The 25,224-nt window shown below is 43.2% G+C and overlaps 1 protein-coding gene across 2 annotated transcripts in view; it reads left to right on the forward strand.

The window, feature by feature from the left end:
- LOC141548583 (ETS-related transcription factor Elf-4-like) overlaps positions 1–25,224 on the forward strand; it is a 133,853-nt gene that overhangs the window by 93,886 nt on the left and 14,743 nt on the right. Inside the window, exons 4-5 of one of the 2 annotated variants that reach the window (XM_074277586.1) lie at positions 2,008–2,130; positions 21,007–21,071. The gene's annotated coding sequence lies outside the window, so the exon portion shown is untranslated. Of the gene's footprint in view, positions 1–2,007; positions 2,131–21,006; positions 21,072–25,224 lie in introns of those variants that run through there. The other variant, XM_074277585.1, reaches the window with a different exon arrangement.

The raw sequence follows: 25,224 nt of genomic DNA on the forward strand, positions 1-25,224 counted from the left end.
CTCCAACAATGAGATGAACCAAATCAGTTCCAATAGAGCAGTAATGAACTGAACCAGCTACACCCAGCGAAAAAACTCTGGGAGATGACTATGAACCACTACGTAGAATTCCCAATCCCTCTATTTTTGTCCGCCTGCATTTCTGATTTCCTTCACAGGCTGATTGTACACTGTTTCAAAGTGTGATTCTTCTTGTGTAGCAAAACAACGGTATGGACATGTGTACATATATATATATATATATATATTGTATTTAACATATACTTTTGTATATTTAACATGTATTGGTCAACCTGCCATCTGGGGGGGAAGGAGGGGAAAAATTGGAACAAAAGGTTTTGCAATGGTCAATGCTGAAAAATTACCCATGCATATATCTGGTAAATAAAAAGCTATAATAATAAAAAATAAAAAATATTTTAAAAAATAAAAGAAAGGGCCAAAATAGTGGCTCCTTTCAGGGAGCTCACAGGCTACTGCAAATGGAGTTATTTGGACAACATACAGAATAAATTGGGGATAAGCTCAGAGGGAAGGCACTAAGATGAAGGAGAACCAGAAAAGGCTTTTTGCAGAAGATAGGAAGCCAGGAGGCAGAGATGAGGAGGGAGAGCATTTCAGGTATGGAGGACGTCCATTAAAAACACCCACTCTGGAGATGTGGCAAGGAAGCTAATGCCACTGGCTTATAAAATACATGGTTGAAGTAGAGCATAGTCATCATAACAATAACTAATATTTACATAGTACCTACTGTGTGTCATGCACTGTGTTAAGTGCTTTACAGATACTGTCTCATTTGATCCTTGCAACCATTTAAAAGATGAAAAAACTAAGGTAAGCAGAGGTTAAATGGCTTGCCTAGGCTCGCATTCTTAGGAAATGTCTTGATACCAGGCCCAGTGCTCTATCCACTGTACCACCTAGATGTTTAGAAGATTTGAAAGCTAGGATGGAGTCAGGTTGTGAAAATATTTAAAAGCCAAACAAAGGATTTTATCTTTGATCCTGGAGGTAATAGGGAGCCAGAGATATTTGAATCGAGAGTTGATATGGTTGGACCTTTGTTTTAGGAAGCTCAATTTGATAACTGAGTGGAGGATGGGCAGGAGGGAGAGCCTTGAGGAAGGAGAGCAACTAGCTTGCTGCTGAAAGAGTCCAGGTATTGGATGATAAGGGTTTACACAGAGTAGTAGCAGTGTCAAAGGAGAGAAGGGGGCCTAGATGAATATAAGGTCACAAAGGGAGAAAAGATAAGACTCGGCAACTGATTGGCCATGGGGAATGAGGGAGAGGGAGAAATTGTTCGGTCATTTCGGTTGTGTCCAACTCTGCTCGACCCCATTTGGGGTTTTCTTGGCAGAGATACTGGAGTGTCTTGCCATTTCCTTCTCCAGTTCATTTTACAGATGAGGAAACTGAGGTGAAACTGAGGATGAAGTGACTGGCCCAAAGTCACATGGCTAGTAAGTGTCTGAGGCTGGATTTGAATTTAGGAAGGTGTCTTTCTGATTTCAAGTCCAGTACTGTACCCGTTCCACCACCTAAACACCCTGAAGAGTTGAGGATAACACCTAAATTGTGAGAAGGTGATGGAACAAACTGATGGGGAAAGCAAATCAGTAGTATTTGGACAAATGTGTGAAATAGTTTGGAGGCTCGTGAAAGAGAAGGGAAGTAAAGTTGCTGAGTCTAAGGAAGGGAGGCTTAATGTGGCCCTTAAATTACTAAGAAGTAACAATGATAAAGTAGAAAGTATGAAAATGTTACTAAGAGATAATCCTAGGTTACAAATAGCTGAAAATGTTACCAAAAGATAACAATGGGTTGTAAACATCTGAAAATCCTGAAATGGTAAAAATATAAATATCCACAAGTACATTAAAATCAAGCTAAAATCTTACTGTGTATAGAAGGCAGGGTGAATTTTGCAGTGATATGCATGGAGTTCATGATATTTGTGTTTGTTCTAGAGCATGGCTCTAAAACCCATTCTGTTCCCAACAGCCGAAGCAGCAACAACGACAAAAGCCACCTAAAGTCGGTGAGAAAGTAAACAAGATGAAACTCGACCACTGTCTAAAGCTTGGAGAATAGAGTGTCACACGGGAAGGAAAAGAAGGAGGAAAGGTAAGTGCCCACTCAGAGCTAAAAAACAAAGATGAGTTTTCCTTGAAGAGAGAAAGTCCACCTCTGAAGTAGAAGCAGCTGTTGTCTTCCACAGCATTGGAAAGTTATAACTTAGGGCCCTAGAAGGTACCAGCCAGAACACTGTCCCTTAAGGGGCAGAAGGAGATGCAGGGGTTAGTAAGTCAGTGTCCAGGGGCACAGGGCAACAATTTGTTGGCCTGATAACAGTGACAGAGAAATTTGTTGTCTTGTATTTATCTGATACATAAACAGAGTGCACTAAGCTTTATCAAAATGGATGACTACTCTGTCTGGTGATCCATGTGAAGATCAATTCTGCTTTTGAAAGGAGCCTAAAAATGATCATCAGTAAATTAGGATTATTGGCGATTAATAGCGACAAAATTTTACCAATTCTCGTACAAAAAACCAAAGACTGTGGGGGTGTAGCCTGTTGTTTTTCTATTTGCCATCCATTAAAAGCAAGGGATGGCAAAGCAAAAAAATTTTTTTTTTTTAAATTTTTTATTTTATTTTATAATTATAACATTTTTTGACAGTACATATGCATGGGTAATTTTTTACAACATTATCCCTTGCACTTACTTCTATTCAGATTTTTTCCCTTCCTCCCCCAACCCCCTCCCCCAGATGGCAAGCAGTCTTATACATGTTAAATATATTACAGTATAATTTAGATACAATATATGTGTGTAGAACCGAATTTTTTGTTGCACAGGAAGAATTGGATTCAGAAGGTAAAAATAACAGTTTACATTCATTTCCCAGTGTTCCTTTTCTGGATGTAGCTGGTTCTGTCCATCATTAATCAATTGGAATTGGATTAGTTCTTCTCTATGTTGAAGAAATCCACTTCCATCAGCATACATCCTCGTACAGTATCATTGTTGAAGTGTATAATGATCTTCTGGTTCTGCTCGTTTCACTCAGCATCAGTTGATGTAAGTCTCTCCAAGCCTCTCTGTATTTCTCCTGTTGGTCATTTCTTATAGAACAATAATATTCCATAACATTCATATACCATAGTTTACCCAACCATTCTCCAATTGATGGACATCCATTCATCTTCCAGCTTCTAGCCACTATGAAAAGGGCTGCCACAAACATTTTGGCACATACAGGACCCTTTCCCTTCTCTAGTAGTTCCTTGGGGCATAAGCCCAGTAGTAGTATGGCTGGGTCAAAGGGTATGCACATTTTGATAACTTTTTGGGCATAATTCCAGATTGCTCTCCAGAATGGTTGGATTCTTTCACAACTCCACCAACAATGCATGCAAAGCAAAAAATTGAGGTGGTATATGAGAATGGAGTTTGGAATTTGATTTCACCTTAAATATTGAGATGACGGTCATGAATGGGCAAGAAAAGGAGAAAAAGATTTTATGAAGGGAGGAAATAAGCATTTATTAAGCACCTACTATGTGCCAAGTGTTCTGCTGAGTGCTTTACAAATATTACCTCATTTGATTCACAAAAACCCTGGGAGGTAAAGTGCTCTTTTAAAGTTGAGGAAATTGAGGCCCGCTTCTGACATAGTCTGGTGGTGTTCTAGGCAAGTGTCTGTCTAAGAATTAATCTGGTACTTTGAATTTTTTGATGGCTGTGCCAGGACATTTTTATTATTTGTATATAGAAGAGGGGAATTGGACTGAAGACTTTTGAGTAGGTTGCACAGTCACGTTCTCTCCTGAAGTGAGGATAGCTGAACAATTTATAGTCTTACAACCAGCTTGGGAAGATAAAGAATAAAGTGAGAGAGGTGTAGAGTTGAAAGGTCAATGGGAGAGAAGTATGATGCCCGGAGAGGGAAGTACAAAGTTGGGAGATTGATGAAGGTATAGTCAGTGGGTCACGGTGTTTGAACTAAGCATTCTGGGAATAAGTAATGCAAGTTTGCACTGCGGCTTTCTGTTTTCTATACTGTCTAGAGAAGATATTCTATCTCTTGGAAACCTATTCCCCTGGAGTTTTTGGGTTAGCGATTCCATGATTCATAATCATAGACCATGTCTCGCCGCAGGTCTTTACACAGATGTCAGTCCCTTTAGAAGTACAACTAATAAAACAAACTGAGAGTTCTGCTTCCACATCATTTATCCTCTTGATGTCCTAGGAAACTTTCTAAGATTGTTACTTGTAGAGCAGTTGCTAACGTGTGCATTGGGAGGGGGAGTTTCCATACTGGGAGTCCCCTTCCCTTAATGAAATCCCTATTGAGGACTAAAGGGAAAAATGCTAGCATGGCTTCTATGTATCTGATAGGTTTTCCCTCCCCTGGTATACACCTTCACATCCCCTGTGATTCTTGACTTTATCCTTCCACAAATCAGCTTCATTGAGTAACTGGAAACTGCGTTCTGGTTTCTTTGCTAATCTCTACCTCCCAGGGTAACCCGTGGGCAGACCATCTGTTCCCCTTTGCTCTCGCTGCATGAGCGGCCTACATCCTTTTCTGGTCACACCTGTCCTTGGTAAGGTCTTTAAGTCACTTCTCACAGCAGTAGTACCTGTATCCAAGGCAACCGACTAGAGTCGATTGTGGCTGGATAGACCCTGAGCTGGCAGCCAGAGGAAGACCCTGGAGGCTGATAACAGCAAGAGTTCACCTTAATTTGTTGTTCACAGAACAACCCCAGGCTCTTCCTGAAGGGAACCTCAGTCTACCTTCGTCCCCCCCCCCCTGAATTTAGGATTAGGGTTACTAACCCTTCTCTACCATCTGCCATCTGTCTCCCTAGTCCATCCATTACTTGAAAATTCCAGTGCTAGGAAATTCGCCGGCTTATTAGATTTCCATCATGAGGGAGTTTTCGCTGCCATCCAGCCAAAATATGATGATGATGATGATGATGATGATGATGATACTCAGTCATTTCAGTCCCATCTGACTCCTCATGGCCTCATTTAGGGTTTTCCTGGAAAAGATCCTGGAATGGTTGGCTATTTCCTTCTCTAGCTCATTGTACAGATGGGGAAATTGAGGCAAATGCATTTAAAGGACTTGCCCAGGATCACTTAAGTATCTGATGTCATATTTGAAGTCATGAAGAGGAGTCTTTCTTATTTTAAGCCTGGAACTCTATCTACTGAGTCATCTAGCTGCTCAAATATGTCTCTCTGTAACTCCTTTCTTCTTCTTCTTCTTCTTCTTCTTCTTCTTCTTCTTCTTCTTCTTCTTCTTCTTCCTCTTCCTCTTCCTCTTCCTCCTCTTCCTCTTCTTCTTCCTCCTCCTCTTCCTCTTCTTCTTCCTCCTCCTCTTCCTCTTCCTCTTCCTCTTCCTCTTCTTCTTCTTCCTCTTCTTCTTCTTCCTCTTCTTCTTCTTCCTCTTCCTCTTCTTCTTCTTCTTCTTCTTCTTCTTCTTCTTCTTCTTCTTCTTCCTCTTCCTCTTCCTCTTCCTCTTCTTCTTCTACTTCTTCTTCTTCTTCTTCCTCTTCCTCTTTTTCCTCTTCCTCTTCCTCTTCCTCCTCCTCTTCCTCCTCCTCCTTCTTTTTTTTTTTTTTTTTGTTCAGCCCTCTGGAGCCAAACAGAACAAATGTATGTAACCCTTCTACTCTTTAGATCCTTGGCTGTACCACAATGCTCATTCCTCCCCCTCCTTAGAATGACATAGTTCTATGAAACAGAATTAGTGGCTCATATGCTGCTCTTATATAAAATAAGATTCCGTAGATCATCAATTTAGAGCTGATAGCCGTCCAATTCAGCTCCCTCATTTTAGAGAGGAGAAAACCGAGTCTGGGAGAGATAAAATAGCTTGTCCAGCATTTGATACTTAATAAGTGTCAAAGGGTAGGATTTGAATTCTGGTCTTCTAGTATACTAAGTTGTTTAGTGATTACTCATATATATGCTTACTCAGAGATGCTCTGAGTTGCCCCAAAGTTATGGCTCCCCAAAGATTCCTGGACATTTCCAATTCTAAAATTTGGATCCTGACTTTACCCACAGAAGCACTATGTGAGCAAGGGCTGGGAAAGGTGAGATGGGAAAGGCGAGAGACACATAACCACTTCTAACAGTAGTAATAATAATTAGGAATATCTAAAGCAGCACTTCAAAGTTCCCTTCATTTGAACCTTATAGCTACCTCAGGAGATAGGTGGCTCATGCACACTATTATCAGTCCATCTTACAGATGAAGAGACTGGGGATCAGACAGGGCCACATACCTGGGAAGTTCCAGAGGCTAAATTCAAATGCAGATATCTCTTGACTCTGTGTCCAGCTCTCTTTCCCTGAGGCTAGCCCTCAAAGCCCAAATGGACAGAACCCAGGTTGAGTGGCCCTTTCTCAACTCTGAAGCCCCGTAACTATCTATGTGGTCCTTTGCCTTCAAAGAGATCTCCATGTAGAGCAGTGGTCCTCAAACTTTTTAAATAGGGGCCAGTTCCCTGTCCCTCAGACTGTGGGAGGGACGGACTCTAGTAAAAACAAAAGCTCCCACTCTGTCTCTGCCCATCAGCCCATTTGCCATAACCCAGCGCCTGCATAAACGTCCTCAGCGGACCGCATGTGGCCCATGGGCCGTAGTTTGAGAACCCCTGATGTAGAGATTTTTGTCTTTCTCCTTCCTCCATTTCTTGTCCCTCCTCTTTCCTTGTCTGGCTGTCATTTCTCTCCTTCTCTCCTAGTCTGTATCCTCTCATTTAGCCCCACTTTTCTCATGGTCTTTCCTTTTGGCTCCTCTCCTCCGTCTCGCCCATTCCTCAGGAAGTGTCATCATGTTTGTGATCCCTATTTGCTGAATACCCAGAATGCATGGGAAAGCTGGCTCTCCTAAGGGAATCGAGTCCTCTTTCAGAATCGTGTGTTAATTCTGAGTGGCTGCTGCTGGCCTTTTCTCCCTCCAGTCCCCAGTGCTGGAATGGAGAGGAGCACTGTGAATGTTAATGAGCACCTAAATGAGCATTAATTTTTGATGTTCTTCATTAACAAGCATTATAAACTATAACAAAATTTTCATTTGACTTAGGGCCAAAACGTGGATGAGCAGTTGTTTAAAGATGGAAAGCTGTGGGCTTCCCTTTGGGACAGATGGGCTGGGCAGAAATACCCTTTAATCTCCTGTCACTGAGGAAGAAACACCACTGGCCTACTTATGGACTTATGGGCTGAGAGGGACTTGAGAGATTAGAAAAAAACTCAGGTCCAGAGAAAGGAAGGGATTTCTCCAAGATCACTCATAGGATCCTAGACCAAGAGCTAGAAAGATCTTTGGCTCTTGGAGGCTATTTATTTCAACCCCTATATTTTACAGATGGGAAACTGTGACCCTAAGACGTGAAATGATTTGAACAAAGAGAACGCCGGTGATTTTGCCAGTGAACGGAAAAGCAAATTATATAGTTCAGGACCCTGGATTCAAAAGATGGAGGCTTTGGTGCTACCCCATGCTACTTCTCCCCTGGGTTGAATCAGCTCTTCTTTCCACCCTTCTGTCATTATTCTTTTCTTCCTGCTTTCTCACTCTTTCCCCTCCCTCTATCCATTTTAGACTAAAGGAAAAACATTCATGTCTTGCGATCGAGAATTACCAGACCTAGTAATTGTCTGTGAAATGTCCAATAATGACACTTCCAGGTTCAAAATACAAACTGGCAGAGACAGATCGATGGAGGGAGAGAGATTTCTTTTAATTGGGAAAGGAAATTTTTTTTGAGAACTTGGTATGTGTGTGTGTGTGTGTGTGTGTGTGTGTGTGTGTGTGTGTGTGTGTGTTTTGGGAGTTTTAAAAAGGGCCATGTTTCATTCCTTTATTTGAGTTCTTTAAAGATTTTATCGGAGGCTATGAAGACCAAGAACTAGATTTACGTTCAAGTACTGGCACTGCAATTTCCTAGCCCTGTGATCTCGAAAAAGTACCTCTCCCTGTTTGGGCCTGCTTCTTCTATATAATGATGGGGTTGGACTAAATGGTCTCTGAGGTCTCTTCCAGTGTTAGATCTAGGGATCCCAGGAGTATCAGCTCTGGCTCTTCCCTCTGTCATGGCAGCCAGAGACCCCCCTCCAATCCTTAGTAGATAGCCTTTGGGACTTGAATGACAGAGAAACCACCAGCATCTTGAAACCAGATTTCCCATGCTGATTCTTTCTGAAATTTATTGGGCTACTCAACAACTTGTAACTAGGCCTATCCTCAAAGCCTTTCTGGAAACCATGCCCAATGTTGTGCTCCATTGGCCCAGCCTTTGAGGTCACTCCAAACCTGATAAAATGTCAGTAGAAGCTTATTTAGTTTCTGGAGGCTGCATTAATTGTGTATTTGTTGTGGGTACCAGTATAACCTCCAGCTAGCCCAATCTTAAACAAAAAGGGATGGAATAGATCTTTGGGTACTGGGTGGTGATGTGAGAGTAAATGCCCTCCGGATCACAGTGCCCTGCTCATCTTCCATAGGTCTGAAATTCTAGCAGCCATCTTTCTCCTGGGGGGCCTTCTGAAGATATATGCATGTTGATTGGGCTGACAGTGATTTACCGTTGTGAAGATGACCCTAGGATCTTAGAGGCTGTGCTAGTGATGTTCTCTGATTGGTGAATATTGTTGGGTTTGATTGTTTGTTTTTGAGAATACTGGTTTTAAGAGGATGTGTCTTTGTAGCAGATGGCAGTTTGGGGATTGGAAATGCTATGCCCAGATCCCAAATGTGACCTGGTTCGCTCTCCTTGCCCTCATTTGATATTACTATTGCTCATTATCTGTGGTGACCGTACAAGAACAATGAATTAGTTGCTTGAATACGGACAGTGGGCACTGCTCATCCATTCTGTTTTTCCTGTGTGGTTTGTTAGAATGATCTCTGTCAAGGATCTCGCTGAGGAATGGCTGAAGCATGTTGGGTATTTAAATCCCTTCCCAAACTGGTCCAGCCTTATTATATGTTACTCCACTTCATATGTTCTGCAGTCCAGCCAGACTGACCTTGCTGTTTCTTACGTATAGTATTCTATAGGCCATCTCTGTGCTTTTACACAGACTGTCTCCCTGTATTGAAAATGTACTCTTTCCTCATCTTCACGCCTTTAAATCTCTAACTCCTTCAAGGCTTAGTTTAGGTGCCACTTTCTATAGGAAATCTATCTTGATTTCTCTTTTCATTCCAACTACTAATTTCTCTCTCCCAAATTATCTATTTTGTCTATACTTAAATGTATACTTGTCTCCCCTGGCAGGATATAAACTTTTTGAGGGGAATTGTAATGTCTGGGCTAGCTCTCTGGAAGGTCTCAGGATGGGCCTTGCTCTTTAGGTGGAGAAGTGATGAAGGCAGCCACAAGGCTGGTCAAAGATGGAGTCCCGAATCTTCTCTGTGTCTGCGTCTGAGAGTCTCATTCCCAGTCCTCCCATCCCATAAATACTCCAATATGATTACATCACTACAACAACTGAGCATGTGCAACCATTACATCACCATAGCACATTAAGTATATGTTTAGAGAACCATTCTCTCACACTGAGTAGACGCTTAACTATTAGCACCCTGCTGTCCTTGATTCAAGTACACCTTTTCAGAGTTCGGGCCATCTACAGGAAATGGTGCCTTAATTTTTGTATTTGTCTAGCTTGGTGACTGGCGCATAGTAGGTGCTTAATAAATGCACATGGATGAGTTGATTCTCTTTTATAATCCCAGTGAAAACTTCTAGTGATCCTATTGCCCTATTATCAATAACAGTGTCCCAGGTAAATGTGGGTAGGAGCTTCTAGTCAGAGAGCACAGCAGACTCACTCTGATCTGAATTCTCCCAATCCTTCTGGGAAATGAGAGCATTGTCTATCATAGGGAGCTGTCACTTTAAGCCCAGCCCCCTAGGTACCAAATCTGACTGGTCACAGGCCAAGTGTGTGGGAGGGCGAGAGCCTGGTTAGTCGCTTCTCTCCCAAGCACGGGGCCCATGTTACAAAGGATGCAATCAGTGCCCACTATCCCTTAAATGAAGTGTTAAATTCTAGGTTATTTACAGGCTAATGCCAGATGAAAAGGGCTCACAGTTGTACGTGCTTCTTCGACTGCTAGCTCTTTCAAGATTCACCTGAGCATCTCCCCCGCCTGGCTTGGCAACAGGCTCTGCCGCTGCTGCAAATCACAAAGCATCTCTTCCAACTTACCTTTCAGTCTTCATCCTATCACTTGTTCTTGGCTCATCGAGCGTAAATTAAAATAATAAGACATCAATTTCTTTTAAACTACCTATTTTTCTCATTTTTGTTTTTGTTGCTCGCTCATGACGAGCCATTTCGTTGCCTTTCCCTTCTTGATTTCCTCCTTCCTTCTCTATGGGCGCACAGCATGTCTTCTTCAACCCTAAGCATATGGCTTCTGGGAATTGATTCCTGAAGCCTCTACTTGATAAATAACCACAAGGCCTAGTTCTGTCCCACTTAAGATATTCTCCAATGTGTCGGCATGGCATGGGGGTGAGTCCCTGGGTTTTGGAGGGCAAGCTCTGGCAGGATCTACTTAGCTGGGTTTGGATATGTGGTGGTGGTGATGAATTGTAGTGATCATTTCCTGGTTCCATCACCAGTGGATTGGCCAAGAGCTTAGAGGGTTTGATTTCTGGCTAGAATGAGTTATAAAGTATGGTGTGGTGGATAGAATATTGGTTCAGGAGTCAGAGGGCCTCAGTTGGAAGCCTGCCTCTGCTTCTTTTTATCTACATGATGTGGGATAAGTTTGTTACTCTTCCTTTAGTGTAAAAATAAGGAGATTGCACTAGATGGCTTCTGAGGTTTCTTCCAGCTCTAGGGTTAGGATGTTCAAGTCTGCAAGGGTCACAATATGCATTGGTAAAGGAGTAATATTTACAGCAGTATAAAGGTAGGCCTTTTCTTTTGCTGAGGCAATTGGGGTCCTTGCCCAGTGTCACACAGCTAGGAACTATTAAGTGTCTAAGGCTGGATTTGAACTCAGATCCTCCTGACTTCAGGGCTGGTGCTAGGGTTATTCAATTCAGTAAATGTGTATTAAGCACATACAATCTGCAGGCACTGTCCTAGGCCTTGGTGATCCCAAGATGAAAATGACAATCATAATAGCTAAAACTATATAGTATTTAAAAATTTCCTAAGTCTTTCACATATTGTTTGATGGTCACAACAATTCACTGAGGTAGGGACTTTCATCCCCATTTTACAAATGAAGAAACTGAGGCAGAATTGCCCAGGGTCACACAGCTAGAGGCCAGAGGCCAAATTTGGCCTGACCCCATTTGTCTGTTGTTTTTCTTTTGGCAAGGATACTGGAGTGATTTGCCATTTTGTTCTCCAGTTCATTTTACAGATGAAGAAACTGAGGCAAACAGGGTCAAGTGACTTGCCCGGGGTCACACTGCTGGGAAGTTTATGATGCTAGATTTGAACTCAGATATTCCTGGTTCCAAATACAAAGCTCTCTCCACTTTGAGATACTTTGAGATGTTTTCTAGATTGTATTGAACTTGGTGTTTCCCGGCAGGAACCAAGAAGTGGGGAACATGAGATGGAAACAGAGTTGCTACCGGCCCCGAGCAGCTGGCCAGCTTGTTTCTCTTCTCTGCCCACTGAGCCCTGGGGCGATAGCCGGGCCCTGTTTCTTGAAGCGGCACTTGACCTTCCAGGTTGAGAAGGACCGTGCCATCCCAACTTGCCGAGCTCAGCCGGAGAAATAAGCCTTTCCTAGCAGAGGGACGAGAACTCGCTCTCCATTACCCTCTCCCCATCTCATCTTGGCTCCTCCACTAAGTTCAAAATGTTTGTCTCCCTTCCAACTTTAAGTTTCTTCTCCCTGCACTCCTCAGTCCCTAACGAGCTGCTGATGTTTCAGGAAATGTCTTTTCCTGTAGAAAGACATCTTCCAGCAGCTGAACAGCTGGAGGCCTCTGACAGCCAATCAGCCAGACCTTAGGGTATCAGGATGATGAGCAACTCGCTGGAAAGTGTCTGTTTTCTAGTTGGGCAAATGTCATCTCCTCCAGGAGGCCGGGAAAGGACAGCGAGAGACTGAATCGGTGGCACTGTAACTGACTTCTAGGGAAAAGAAAATCTATAAATACAAATATGCTACAATTTGAGAGAGCCTGTGCTGAAGGCAAAGCCTATGGAGGCATTGATTGCCCTTCAGGACAGCCAGCTGCCCTATTCACAGTTCTGGTTTGATGCAGGGAGTGACGGCAAGGTTCCTCTCTTAATAGGACCAGTGGGGTACAGGACAAAAAAAAAAAAGCCCAGGACTCTGAGGCTGGAGACAGGGATTCTGGGCCAGACTCTTCTATTCACTGGCTCTGGGCAAATTATTTCACTCCTGGGGGCTTTGATGTGCCCATCTAGAGAGGAGAGACAATTCCACCTGCAATATTTACTTCACGGGGTTATGGTGGAGACTGAAATAAGATAACATTGCCATGTAATACTTATAATATTAAAAAACAAAACTGGCTTTGAAATCCTTTTCGGTCACATACCGATTTGAATACAGATCTTCCTGGCTCCCGAGTTGCCTCTGTCGTCTGTGCCGAGTTGCCTCGTGATAGCATCCGTAATGGTAGCTCATACTCGAAAGCTGCTTTATGGTAGATTCCTTAGCAGCAAATGGCATTTGTAGTCTGGGGATTTGGTTCATACTGAGCAATCTGGACTTGCTCTTCGAATTCTCCACTCCGTCTTATTATTTGCAGCGCACCTTTGTGAGGTGGTCGGCCAAGATTAGTGTCCACACGTCTGGCCGGGGAGTCCCACCCGGGCTTCCATTCCTTGACCTTGACCTCCCTGACAAAGTGCTCCAACCCATCAAACTAAGCTAACTGACCCAAGATAGGTCTCTCTGTGTGAGGTCTATACATTTTTAATTTAAAACATGAATTAAACAGTTCTCTCCCTTTCTCTTTCTTTGCCTTTCCCCCATCTCTTTTTTTTTCTCTTTCCTTCCCACTCCTACTTCTCCCTCTTTTTCTCTCTTTCCCTCTCCCCTCTCTGCCTCTCTACTTCTAGCTGGCTGGCTGGCTCTCTCTCTATACATACTTTAATATGTAAGTTACTGAGTTTGAATAGAGAATGAAGATGAGGTCACAGGTTTTAGTCCTAAAGAGGTCAAATACTCAGCTATTTCAATAACAGGTTTCGGGTCTGATGGGACTAAAAACATTAGGAGGCAGTGTGGTAGAGTTGAAAGGGAAGATGACATGGATCCAAATTTTACCTCCGCCATGACTTTGGACCGACACGTTTCTTCCTCTGTAAAATGAGGGGTCTGGACTAGATGACGTCTGGGGTCCCTTCTATCTCTGTACCTAGGATTCCAGGTATGACTTCAGGCAAATCCCCTGTGCTCCCTGGGCCCCAGTTTCCTCTTCTGTCAAATGATGGGGTTGGATTAGCTCAACTCTGACCTGTCACAATAGCATGGGAAGGGGAGTCGGGGTTTTTTCTGACTCAATTCTGCCAGCCCTAATGACAAGGAAGGTGGCCATCATTTTTTTTTCTCCAGGGTATAACATTCCCACACTTTCTCTAGTGGGTATTCAAGTCCTTGAATCATCTTGATTCAAGGGTCTCAATTTTTAATTGAATGTTTCAATTAAAGAGTCTCGGCGCCATAATTTTGATTGACTCTACCTGGGAGTGATTAAATCAAAATAAGATTAGAAAAGATGCAAGGATCTATGGTGAGGGCTTGTTTTCAAAGGAGAAACAATGGTCCCATGAGGGACTAGATAAGAGTCCCCTGACCTGCTCCAGTCAGCTGGACTCAGATTCTCACCGACAAGAGCCAGACTGTCCCTGATAACCCCAGAGTTGTTAACACCGTTCCTTGTTTAGGACAGCACAGAGGCCTCCCCATTGCAAGATTAGCATGTCAGGTCCCCTGACTCTTTCTTTAACTGTTGACTGTGGCAATGGGAAGCCCCAGCATCTGTACTGATCACCATGTTGTGGTCTAGTTCCCACAGTCCTTCTGGTGCTAGCTTTGCCAAATCGTAGGAATAGCGCTGTGGGGGGAAGGGGAAGCTTCTGGGAGGGCGAGCTTGCTGTATCCCTAGAGGTTGCTACCTTACCAGGACTGTAAACATGTAAACTGTACTTGTAAATGAAATTCAGGCAAGCACAAAATAAGACTTTAAAAAAATTAAAAATAATTAAAAACGAGTTCAAAATGATTATATTATAAAAAATGACAATACTACTTTTTCTTTGAATTAATGTGTGAGGCTATTGGAGTAAAGATTTAGAGCTGGAAGAGACCTTAGTGGTCCCTGAGGACATGAGGGAGCATTTTACAGATGAGGAAACAGACCTAGAAATGAAATGTCTTGTCTAAGGTCATAAAATGGCAGAAAAATTTCAAACCTAGGTTGTCCAACTCCAAAATCAAGCACTATCCACATTGCCCCACAAGCCTTGAATAAATGATGAAAAACTGAGTTCGGAAAACAGGAATGTAGTTTGAGTGTCATCATTTTTAAAATTCATTCCATAGTAAGTGTGAGTTAATCATGAATCTTTCTAAAGAGAAGGCTGCTGGCGAAGTGGACAAGTCTGGTGCTCCAAAGTCAAATTGTGAGACGGGACCATTGGATTGTAAGAGGATTCTTGTATTTTGGATGCTCCTGACACTGAGGTGGAGCCTGTTGGCTTGTAGATTGGCCAAACTAAATGCTCTCTTGCTCACTTCTGGATGTACAGTGGGGATTGGTTTTTTGATGCACTAGCTGGAAATGAGTGAGAACCAGTTCCTGTCTAGGAAGCGGGTGTTTCTTCTCTGAGAGCTAGGATGTACTTCCTCTCTGAGGCCTAGAAATGTCTCCAGAGGCTCTAAGGCTTTAGAATGGAACCTACCATGTGTGAGAGAGAGACAGACAGACAGACACACACACACAGAGACAGAGAGAAGAGACAGGCAGAGAGACAGTCTCGCTTTCTGTCTCTACAGTCATCTACAGATGGAGGGAAGTGGAGAGCTGAGGGTACCATGGACCAAGAGAGAGAATCAAGATGTCCAGTGTAAGGAGATGCTGCTCCTTTAGCCAAGTCTTCAGGTCACCAGGAATAAGTGTTTTACTCTGACATTTGTGGTTTTTCTTGGTGGGGGAGGGGAGGAGGGCAAATGCTATTGAACCTCGGAGGTCGTAGAGCTCTGCTGGAGGTGAGGATGAAGAAGGGGAAGAGATGGTTAGTTAAATTATTCTTCTAGTTCTAACCATTTAAACAAACCTGATCTTTGCTGAATGTCTCATAACCCTTCCTGTTAGTAGAAGGAATAAGGAATGAAATCCTTCAGGAGATGATACAAGTCCAATTTCTGATGTTTCCAGGAATTAATCCTGGCTCAGACCTTTGACTATTCTCGGGTCATTATTGATCGAACTCGGCCCACGTGAGCTTGGGACAGAGACCCTGTACTATGGGTCCATAGGCCCTACCTGTCAATCTGCAGATAAGCCATCCTAATTTGACGCACGTCTATATAAGGACAAGGAATAGGTACAAATCCTACAATTTCATTGGTTTAAGGATCTCCCAGATGAGGAAACTCCTTCCCCCAATGTAGTCAAGCACATTCTGTATCACTTCGAGTCTCAGAGAGTTTTCTGGGGGCACTGAGAGAGGGTAAGTAACTTTCTCAGTATAAGCTTGAATGGGTCAAAGGCAGAATCTGAACTCGGCTCTTCTGTCTCCAACATCAAAATCTCATCCGCTATACCACACTGCCCCTCTGTGTGTCTGTTGTCTTTAATAATCCTATGATTAGGATAAATACATGTGAAGGAGGTAAACCAAAGTGCCCTGTGGGATTCATAAACATGTCAGGGCTACGAAAGGCCCATAAAATTACACTATCCTCCCATCTCCATTTCATTGGCTCATAGATTTACAACTAGAAGGGACTTCAGAAGCCATCTTCATTTACTAGCTAAGGAAACATCTCATTTTTCTGCTTTACAAGAAGTGAAAACTGAGGTCCAGAGGCAAGGGATTTACCCACGGTCACACCGCAGCTCTCCCGATTTCTACAATATTATTCACATGGTGGCCAGTCTGGCGGGCTTCAATCCAGCAGGCCTTGCAGGGGGAGGTGGGCCCAATTGCTATCATTGCCCTGGGTCAATGTGATTAAGCAGAGAGCTCTGGCCCAGAAGCGAAGGTAACTTGACTCTGAGCAGTCACTTTGGGAGATTTAGTCAGGAGATGCCGCCGCCTTGGTAAAGGCAGGTGGGAGGCAGCCAGGAATGGTTATATACGATTTCCTCTTTTTCCTGCTGATACAAAGAAAGCCTGATTGCTTTACTTCCGAGTCTAACACGGGGGAGCAGCTGCACATGCAATCAACAATCACTAGTGGGGAGAAAAGTGGTCCTTGGGTGGTACACGCTGGAGTGGGTTTCAATCAAGAAGGTGTTAGGAAGGCTGAAAGGGATTTCTGCTCCAGAACAGAAGACAGGTGGGTCCTGCTTCAAAAGGCAAGTATGATATTGCACACTGTTTGCATCCTAAAAGGATGAGAGGCAATGTGGTCCAATAGAGAGAACGCTGGCTTTGCAGCCATGGGGCTTGTGTTGAGAATCCTGGCTAACCAGGGGACGTCATAAAGTCATCTGCACTCGACCCCAGTTTCCTCTTCTATCAGATGAAAGACTTGGATAAAATTGGGGTTCTTTACCTTATTTTGTGCCCTGACTCCCAGTAGCAATCTGGTGAATTCTAGGGACCCCTCCTCAAAATCATGGTTTTTTTCCTTCCTTCCTTCCTTCCTTCCTTCCTTCCTTCCTTCCTTCCTTCCTTCCTTCCTTCCTTCCTTCCTTCCTTCCTTCCTTCCTTCCTTCCTTCCTTCCTTCCTTCCTTCCTTCCTTCCTTCCTTCCTTCCTTCCTTCCTTCCTTCCTTCCTTCCTTCCTTCCTTCCTTCCTTCCTTCCTTCCTTCCTTCCTTCCTTCCTTCCTTCCTTCCTTCCTTCCTTCCTTCCTTCCTTCCTTCCTTCCTTCCTTCCTTCCTTCCTTCCTTCCTTCCTTCCTTCCTTCCTTCCTTCCTTCCTTCCTTCCTTCCTTCCTTCCTTCCTTCCTTCCTTCCTTCCTTCCTTCCTTCCTTCCTTCCTTCCTTCCTTCCTTCCTTCCTTCCTTCCTTCCTTCCTTCCTTCCTTCCTTCCTTCCTTCCTTCCTTCCTTCCTTCCTTCCTTCCTTCCTTCCTTCCTTCCTTCCTTCCTTCCTTCCTTCCTTCCTTCCTTCCTTCCTTCCTTCCTTCCTTCCTTCCTTCCTTCCTTCCTTCCTTCCTTCCTTCCTTCCTTCCTTCCTTCCTTCCTTCCTTCCTTCCCTCCCTTCTCGAGGGTCACACAACTAGGAATTGTTAAGAGTCTGAGACAAGATTTGAACTCAGATCTTCCTTACTTCAAGGCTGGTGCTCTAACCCATTGTGCCATCTCCCCACCCCTGAATCGTGTTTTTTGATGCGCAAGTAAAAGGCATAGGATCCCCAAAGAAACCGATTATATGGAAATACAGCTGTCAAAACACTTAAAGGGGTCCATGAACCAACTTTAGGAACCTTAGGATATGCAAGAAGAAATGTGATGTACCTCTGGTGATGTGTCCTGCTGAGAGGGACACACCTGCCAGTAGTGGTATGGATACTTCCGTGTCTCTCTGTGCCGTGCTTCCATGTGGCTTGGGGCTAGGCAAAGTGGGCTCAGGGACTGGGAAAGAGAAGAGGGACAAGGGTCAAAGCCAGGAGAGAAGGGGGGACAGGCTCCTTTCTCCCAGCATGACTACACTCACAGACGGTCTTTCCTACATGCCTTTCTTCTCTGGCCCTCGGAAACCTGTCCAAGGTTCTGAATTGACTAGCCATGGCTCTGTCTCTAAGATTCTATCCCCTCCAGAGCCTATGAAGATGACCTGGTCCTGCTTTCCTTTTGGAGGCCAAAAAAAGAATAACACACCCAGGGCTCGAGCCTCACTGTGCAGTGAGTATTTAGAGGATCTCTTTAGGTGCTGACTTCTGAAAGGATCTCTTAAAACGGAGTTTGAGCATGACCCGAGTCATTCCCCTGCCTCGTGGGGCCGGTTTGCTCTCCGCTCAGCTGAGCTTATCAAAATGTCTCCCATGGCTTTTCAATTTCCCTCTCCACTTCTATCAGCTCTGTTTGAATATATGTCACCTGGACTTGGTGTCTTGTCACTTGGAAGAATCACAGACACTTTAGGAACTGGCCTGGCTGTCGGTGGCACCAGAGCGAAGCAAGCCCAGCTCAGTGCTGGGGATTTATAGCCGGTTGCCACTTTCACTTAGGACCAGCAGCCCTCACTTCCTCCCCTGGGGATGTAGAGGAAGGCAACACTTTACAGAAAGTGAACATGCAACTTATTGCTGGCCTTACTGTACCCAGATCTCCAGCATAGGCAGCTACATATGTGTATGGGAGACGGGGGAGCTGGGCTGTGGTGGTTGGGTGGATCCGAGGTGCTCGTTAATGCAAGCGATGTTTTTATTCTTGGTTCTGACCACCGATCCTGCCGTTACTGTGTCTGGGCCAAATCCTTTCTTACCTCTCTCCTGACTTAGATTTCACAGCAGAGACACTGGTTTGATGATATCTGGCCCATTTTCTGAACTTCTGACAAGAATACACTACAAACATTGAAGTATAATAAGATGTACAGTTGGAAATAACTAGCAACCATGGCCTTTATCGTCCTACCCAATTTGGAGGCTTCATACGCTGACCCTGCTGCTTATTAGCTCCGTGACTGTGGACAGGTCATTTTACTCCTGAATTTCAGTTTCTCCCTTTGTAAAATAAGTGGACTGGGTTAGATGATTTTTAATATCTCTATCGGCTCTAAACCTGGAATCCTACCGTACAAGATATAATCAGAATACATTGAGAACGTTAATGAATGAATACGCAAGTGGGTCTTGCAGACTGTAGAAATCAGTGACGACATGGATACAGACAATACTTTATTCCTGACGCCAGCAGGCTTACATGATTAAATAAAATAAAGTCCATAACTGGCTTCTTCCCTAAGCCGCAATCACCCTTTACAAACGTTTCCATTTTGCATTTGGTAAGCATGCATGATCAAACAAAGGGTCAGAAATTGGTTCAGTTCCTTCCTCTGCTACTTACTGCTGGGGTGTCCTAGGCCAAATTATTTAGCACCTCAGGGTCTCACTTTTCTCCTCTGTGGAATGGGGGGGTTGGACTCGACCTCTGAGCTTCCACTTAGTACCCTCGCCTTTGTGGGATTCTTGCTCATTTCAGTTTCCTCGATTTCCTGCATTTGTTGATTGATTCATTTACCAAACAGCTGTATAGAGAAGGACTTCTTAAACTTTTTCCATTCATGACCCCTTTTTGGTCAAGCAATTTTACATGACCTTGGGTATACAGGTATCTAAAACAGGGATACAAATCAAACATTTCCTAATAGCACATCATAATTTCACGACCCTCACACTCAGTTACAAGATCCCATATGGGGTCATGACCCATATGTAAGAAGCTAAGGGAGAGAGCATTGGTTAGCTAAGAGCCAATCTCTTTCCTAATGGAATACACATCCTGGTATAAGAGGAGAAGACAGATCATTGTCCTACCCAACATTCTGTGCTTTACACAGAGACAGACACAGACACACACAGAGAAAGAGAGACATACAGGCAGACATACACACAGAGACAGAGAGACAGAGGGACACACACCTATTGAGACAGAGAAAGAGACACACACAGAGACAAAGACAGAAAGCCAGAGAGACTCACACATAGGCATACACACATACGAGACAGAGACATATAGGAAGAGGCAGAGAGACACAGAGAAAGAAACACACATAGAGACAGAGAGAGATGCAGAGAAAATGGAGAACCAAGCTGAGACAGACAGATATATAAAGACACACACAGAGAGGAAGACATAAATACACACATACAGAGACATATACACAGAGACATACACAGAGATAGAAGAAGAGACATGGAAAGATGGAGAGATGCATACACAGTGACACAGAAACAGAGAGACAGACAGACACATAGGGAGAGAGAGGCAGAGAAATACGTGTTATGGAAAATTATCCAGCAAAGGGGGCCAAGAAAAAATAATGGCCAAGTGAGAGAAAAACCAGGAGAGAATGGTATTTTGGAAACATAGAAAGTGAATATCAAGGAAAAGAAGGAGGTTAATAGTCAAAAGGAGTAGAAAGGGGTCAAGAACAATGATAGACCATCAGGTTTGAACATTGAGATCACTGGCGACTTTGGAGAGAACAATTTCGGTGGAATGATCAAGTCCAAAGCAAGGGCTGGGGAAATAAAGCAAGTTTAGGAGCTGGTTCTGGTTCTTCAGCTGTGGAGGGACAAGAGATTTAGGATGATACTTTGAGGGGTTGGAAGGGTCTAATGGAGGTTTGCTTTTTAAAGAGTGGGAAGACTTTGGTATGTATGAAGACAGCAAAGAAGGAATTGGTAGATAGGGAGAATCAGTCAATTAAAAGATTGAAGATTAGATAAAACAGCAATGACAGAGAGAGGGAACAATGTTCTGGAGAATAAGGGAGACAATAAACAACACATATAGAGGGGTTGGTCTTGACAAAGAGGCTCGAAAAGGAGAAGACAGTGGAGAATGATGTTGGGGCGTCTTGTGATGGAGAATTACAAAGAAGAGAGAATTATCAGTGGACGGTCTCAATTTTCTCAGTGAATTATGAGACAAGGGCCGATGTGGGGACATGGGGGGCAGGGGAGGTTAGGAGAGAAGGTTTTGAACAACCAGTGGAAGGAGTGGGGTAGGGAATCAATTTGGGAGGAGTAAAAAGCTTACTTTACTGCAGGGAGGGCCACAATGATATGTGAAAACAGATTTCTTTTGTCACTTTTCCAGTTTTGTTTAAGACTCAGTGAGTAAAATAGGAGGTGCATGATGGGAGTTATCCAGAGTTTGAGTGACAACAAATCAAAGGGGAAATCAAGAGAAAACAGTTCCTGCTCTCAGAGAACCTACAATCTAGTCAGATAAAAGGACTTCAACACAGGATCAGGTAACATCTCAATCTTAACCTCTCCCATCTGCCCGTGTGACTGGGAAAAAATGTTTGTGATAGTTGAAACTTAACGGTGGACTAGAATTGAAAACAATGTGTTAGAAAATGTTCAAGGATCATGACTATATTCTATCGCCAGCCGCTGCATGTGTGTGTGTGTGTGTGTGTGTGTGTGTTTGAAAAACTCTGTTAAGCACAGTAGATACTGCTGTCATTTGGGGACTCACTCTGTATTAATGAATATAGATTGGAGTCTTCCCAATTTTCAGGAGAGTAATTGATTTCCGTCCAGTTCTTTAGTGCACTCGCCACATCCTTGAAGGCTGTAATTTTCAAGTCCAATATTTGCGTGTCCATGCCCGTACCCTCCCGAGTCCTTCAATCACATCATGTTATCATTCAAGAATGCTAGCCAGTCACCAGTTTAGAGCATATTTACTATGAACTAGATTCATTAAAAAAAAATAAAATAAAAAGTGAAACTTGGGTCCTGCTTCGGGTCTGGAGTCTGCTCGGACACGTGGTTGATCGAAAATGTCCTATACCTACTCAGATCCATTCTTTCATTACCAGTGAGGAAAATGAGGTTTTTAAAAGCGACTTGTGGGGCATCTAGGATAGAGCACAAACCTTGAAGTCAGGAGGAGCGGAGTTCAAATTTGATCTCAGACATTTAGCTGTGTGACCCTGGGCATGTCACTTAACTTCAATTGCCTCAGCAAAATAAAATAAAATAAAAATTAAAAAGTGACTTGTTGCAGTATCATAGGCTTGGATCATAGAGTTGGAAATGATCTCATTAACTATTTAGTCGATCTCATACATGAAAAGGAATATTCTTGAAACATATTGAACAAATGATCATCCAGCCTCTGCTTGAATATCCCAGAGAAGGGAGAACTTACTTCCTCCCAAGGCAACCCATTTCCCTTTGGAGCTACTCAAATGATTAGGCTATATTTCTTTCTGTTAAGCCTAAATTTATATCTTTGCAACTTCTGCTACTGATGTTTGTTCTTTCTTTGGGGGCCAATCGTAGCAATCCTGAGTCTCTAGGCTAAACACTACTAGTTCCTTCAATAGATCCTTATACTAATGACTGTCTTGCTTGTTTTCCTGGGGATATTTCTCCTGATTATCATCATTCTTCCTAATCTGGCACGCCCCAAACGGAACACAGGATTTCAAATATGGTCTGACTAGGGCACCTCCTGATTCCTCCTCTCTTAATGTAGTTTGAGATCATATTTGCTTTTTTGGCTTGTGAATTTTTTTTTTTACATGAAGCCATGGTGCCTTCTGATTTCAAATTCAGTTCCCTTTTTGACACCATACATCATCTCTCAAATCAATATTAAGCAAACTTTTTTTTAAATTTATTTTTAAAATTTTATTTAGAATTTTTTTCCACAGTATATATGCATGAGTAATTTTTTTTATAATATTATCCCTTGTATTCATTTTTCCAAGTTATCCCGCCCCTCCCTCCACTCCCTCCCCCCAATGACAGGCAATCCCATATGTTTTACATGTGTTACAAATATTAAGCAAACTTAATGTACCTGGCCATTTTCTCACCAAGTAGCCAAGGAGGGCTTACTCATATTACAAAAAGATGGCTTATTTTACAAAAAACTCAGTAATAGAATTTCTTTTAATTGAATAGTTCATCGCAGTGTTTGTGTATAGATCTTAATTACTTGTTAGAGAACCTAGGACTGGGAAGACAGAAACTTAAAGTATTGAAAGCCACAGGAGGTTGAGGATGAATACAACAGGAAAATGCATATGGAAACCACTACATCATAAATCAAGCCCTAGCTTGAAGCAGAAGGAACCAGAAGGCCATTCAGTCTAATCCCATCATTTTATGGAGGAGGAAACAGAGGTTCAGGAAAGATAAACATTGAACCAAAGTCCTCTATTTCCAGAAAGAAGCTGAGCTGCTGCTCAAGATGCTTCAGAGTCTCCCTGTTGCCTCTAGGACACAGTAGAAACTCCTTAGCTTGGCATTTAAACCCTCTACTACTTACTGTGACCTACTTCTCTAGACTGATTTTGAAGTCCTTCCCTTCCTGGATTCTGCATTTCAGCCAAAGTGGCCGGCTCGTTGGTACAAGAAGCCAGGGTTTCAGCTTCCACCTCCATCTCTTAGAATCTTTAGTTTTCTTCAAGGCTCAGTCCATAGACCACTTCCTGTGTCGAGCCCGTCTCGATTCCCCCAATTATTAGTGTGTGCTCTCTCTTCAGATAATCGTGTTTATACATTTTAGCCAATGGTAGAATGTCAACTGCTTGAAGTCAGGAATGGTTTTTCCTCTCTGCAGTCCTTGAGCCTAGCACAGCGCCTTGTACACAAAAGGCACTTAATCAGTGCTTGGTGTGCTGCATTAGACTATAGGTACCCTGCCTAGAGAAGTATACACCGATGGATTTTTTTTGTGGATTTCTTCAATGAATATTTTATTTTTTGGTAAGCCTTCACACAGAGTAACTAGTTTTCCTGAACCCCTTCTTATTCCATTGGTTTTGAATGTAGCTGAAGCAGCTGCTAGGGAGCACTTACAACTTGGTAAGTCATCAGAGAGGCAAGGTCATTCCCGTATCCCAGGCCATCAGCAGTCATGTTGAATTTTGTCTTGCCGCTGGACTTCAGTGACTCGGGAAGAGAGGAGGAGACTAAGGACTCTGTAGCTCTCTTTCTCCTTCCTTCCCTTCTCCTCTTCCTCCTCTCTCTCCCCCCTCTTTTCTCTCCCTTCCACTTTCCCTCCCTCCCTTTCCTTCTCCCTCTCTCCTTCTTTTCCTCCTCTCTTTCTCTCCCTCTTCTCTCTCTCTTTCCCTCTCCCCCTCTCCCTTCTCACTCTTCCCCCTCTGTCTCTGTATCTCTTTCCTCTCTGACACTTTCTCCCATCTCTGTCTCTATCTCTCGCTCACCTTCCTCACTCCTTCATCCTCCGTACTGCCACCCTTTTGATCTGTGCCTGAGCCCATGCTCTAAGGTCAGGATGGTTTACTGTATTTCTGCTTTGGGGATTAATTTTACACTGCACTCAATATACTGTAATTGATTTTGGCTCTGATAGCTCAATGCTCCATGTCATATCGTTCTTTCCCAATAATAAATATATCCACCAGTCATGAAGGAGCAGTCCTGGTCCCAGTGGGTGATTTTTCATGCCCAATGCCATAGACCTTGTTTAAATGAAATATTTGGGCTCATTTCTACATGGCTCACCCATGAGAAACCCTTTGGAGGAGGGGCACCCTTGTCCCCATTGAATCAAAGCCAACCGATTCTTCCCCAAAGCCTTCTGGGATTGAACAGAGAAGAAGCAAAAGTCTATCTCAGTCATGCCTGGATTTCTAGTCAGACTGATGACGGAGTAGAAGTTTATGAATCGCCTATGAGTGATGAGAGAGCTTGCACTTAGTGCTTGGGGATACAAAGATGAAAAATGACACGGTCACTGTCCTCAAGCTGCTTGCTCAGGCAGGGCCACAAATACTGAAATTTAGGCTAGGATATTATTGTAGAATTCTGAGTCAGGGGCCTCCGCCAATGCAAATAGGTAGTTCATGGACTTCGTTATGTGACTCATCCAGGGTCACACAGCTGGTAGGTCAGAGGCAGGACTTGAATTTAATAATAAAAGGATAAAGGATGGGACAGCTAGGAAGTGCTGCAGTGGAAGAGTGCCATTCCTGGTTTTAGGAAGGCTCATCTTTGTGAGTTCAAATTCTGACCTCAGATACCTACTAGTGATGTGATTCTGGGAAAGTCACAACTCTGATCGCCTCAGTTTCCTCATCTGTAAAGTAGGCTGGAAAAAAAAATAGTGAAACCCCTCAAGTATCTTTGCCAAAGAAACCTCAAAGAACAGTCAGGACCTTATTGAAAAATGACTGAACAACAACCACCACAATCACAACCACAACAACAAAAAGATGGGAATTATACTTATAAACATAAGTTATTATTATTATATTATACATAATACATATTATGTATATATTATTATATATGCTAAATATTATTACAGGGAATTTCCTTATGTTAA

The sequence above is a fragment of the Sminthopsis crassicaudata genome, chromosome X, assembly GCF_048593235.1.
Source record: "Sminthopsis crassicaudata isolate SCR6 chromosome X, ASM4859323v1, whole genome shotgun sequence".
Taxonomy (NCBI): Eukaryota; Metazoa; Chordata; class Mammalia; order Dasyuromorphia; family Dasyuridae; genus Sminthopsis; species Sminthopsis crassicaudata.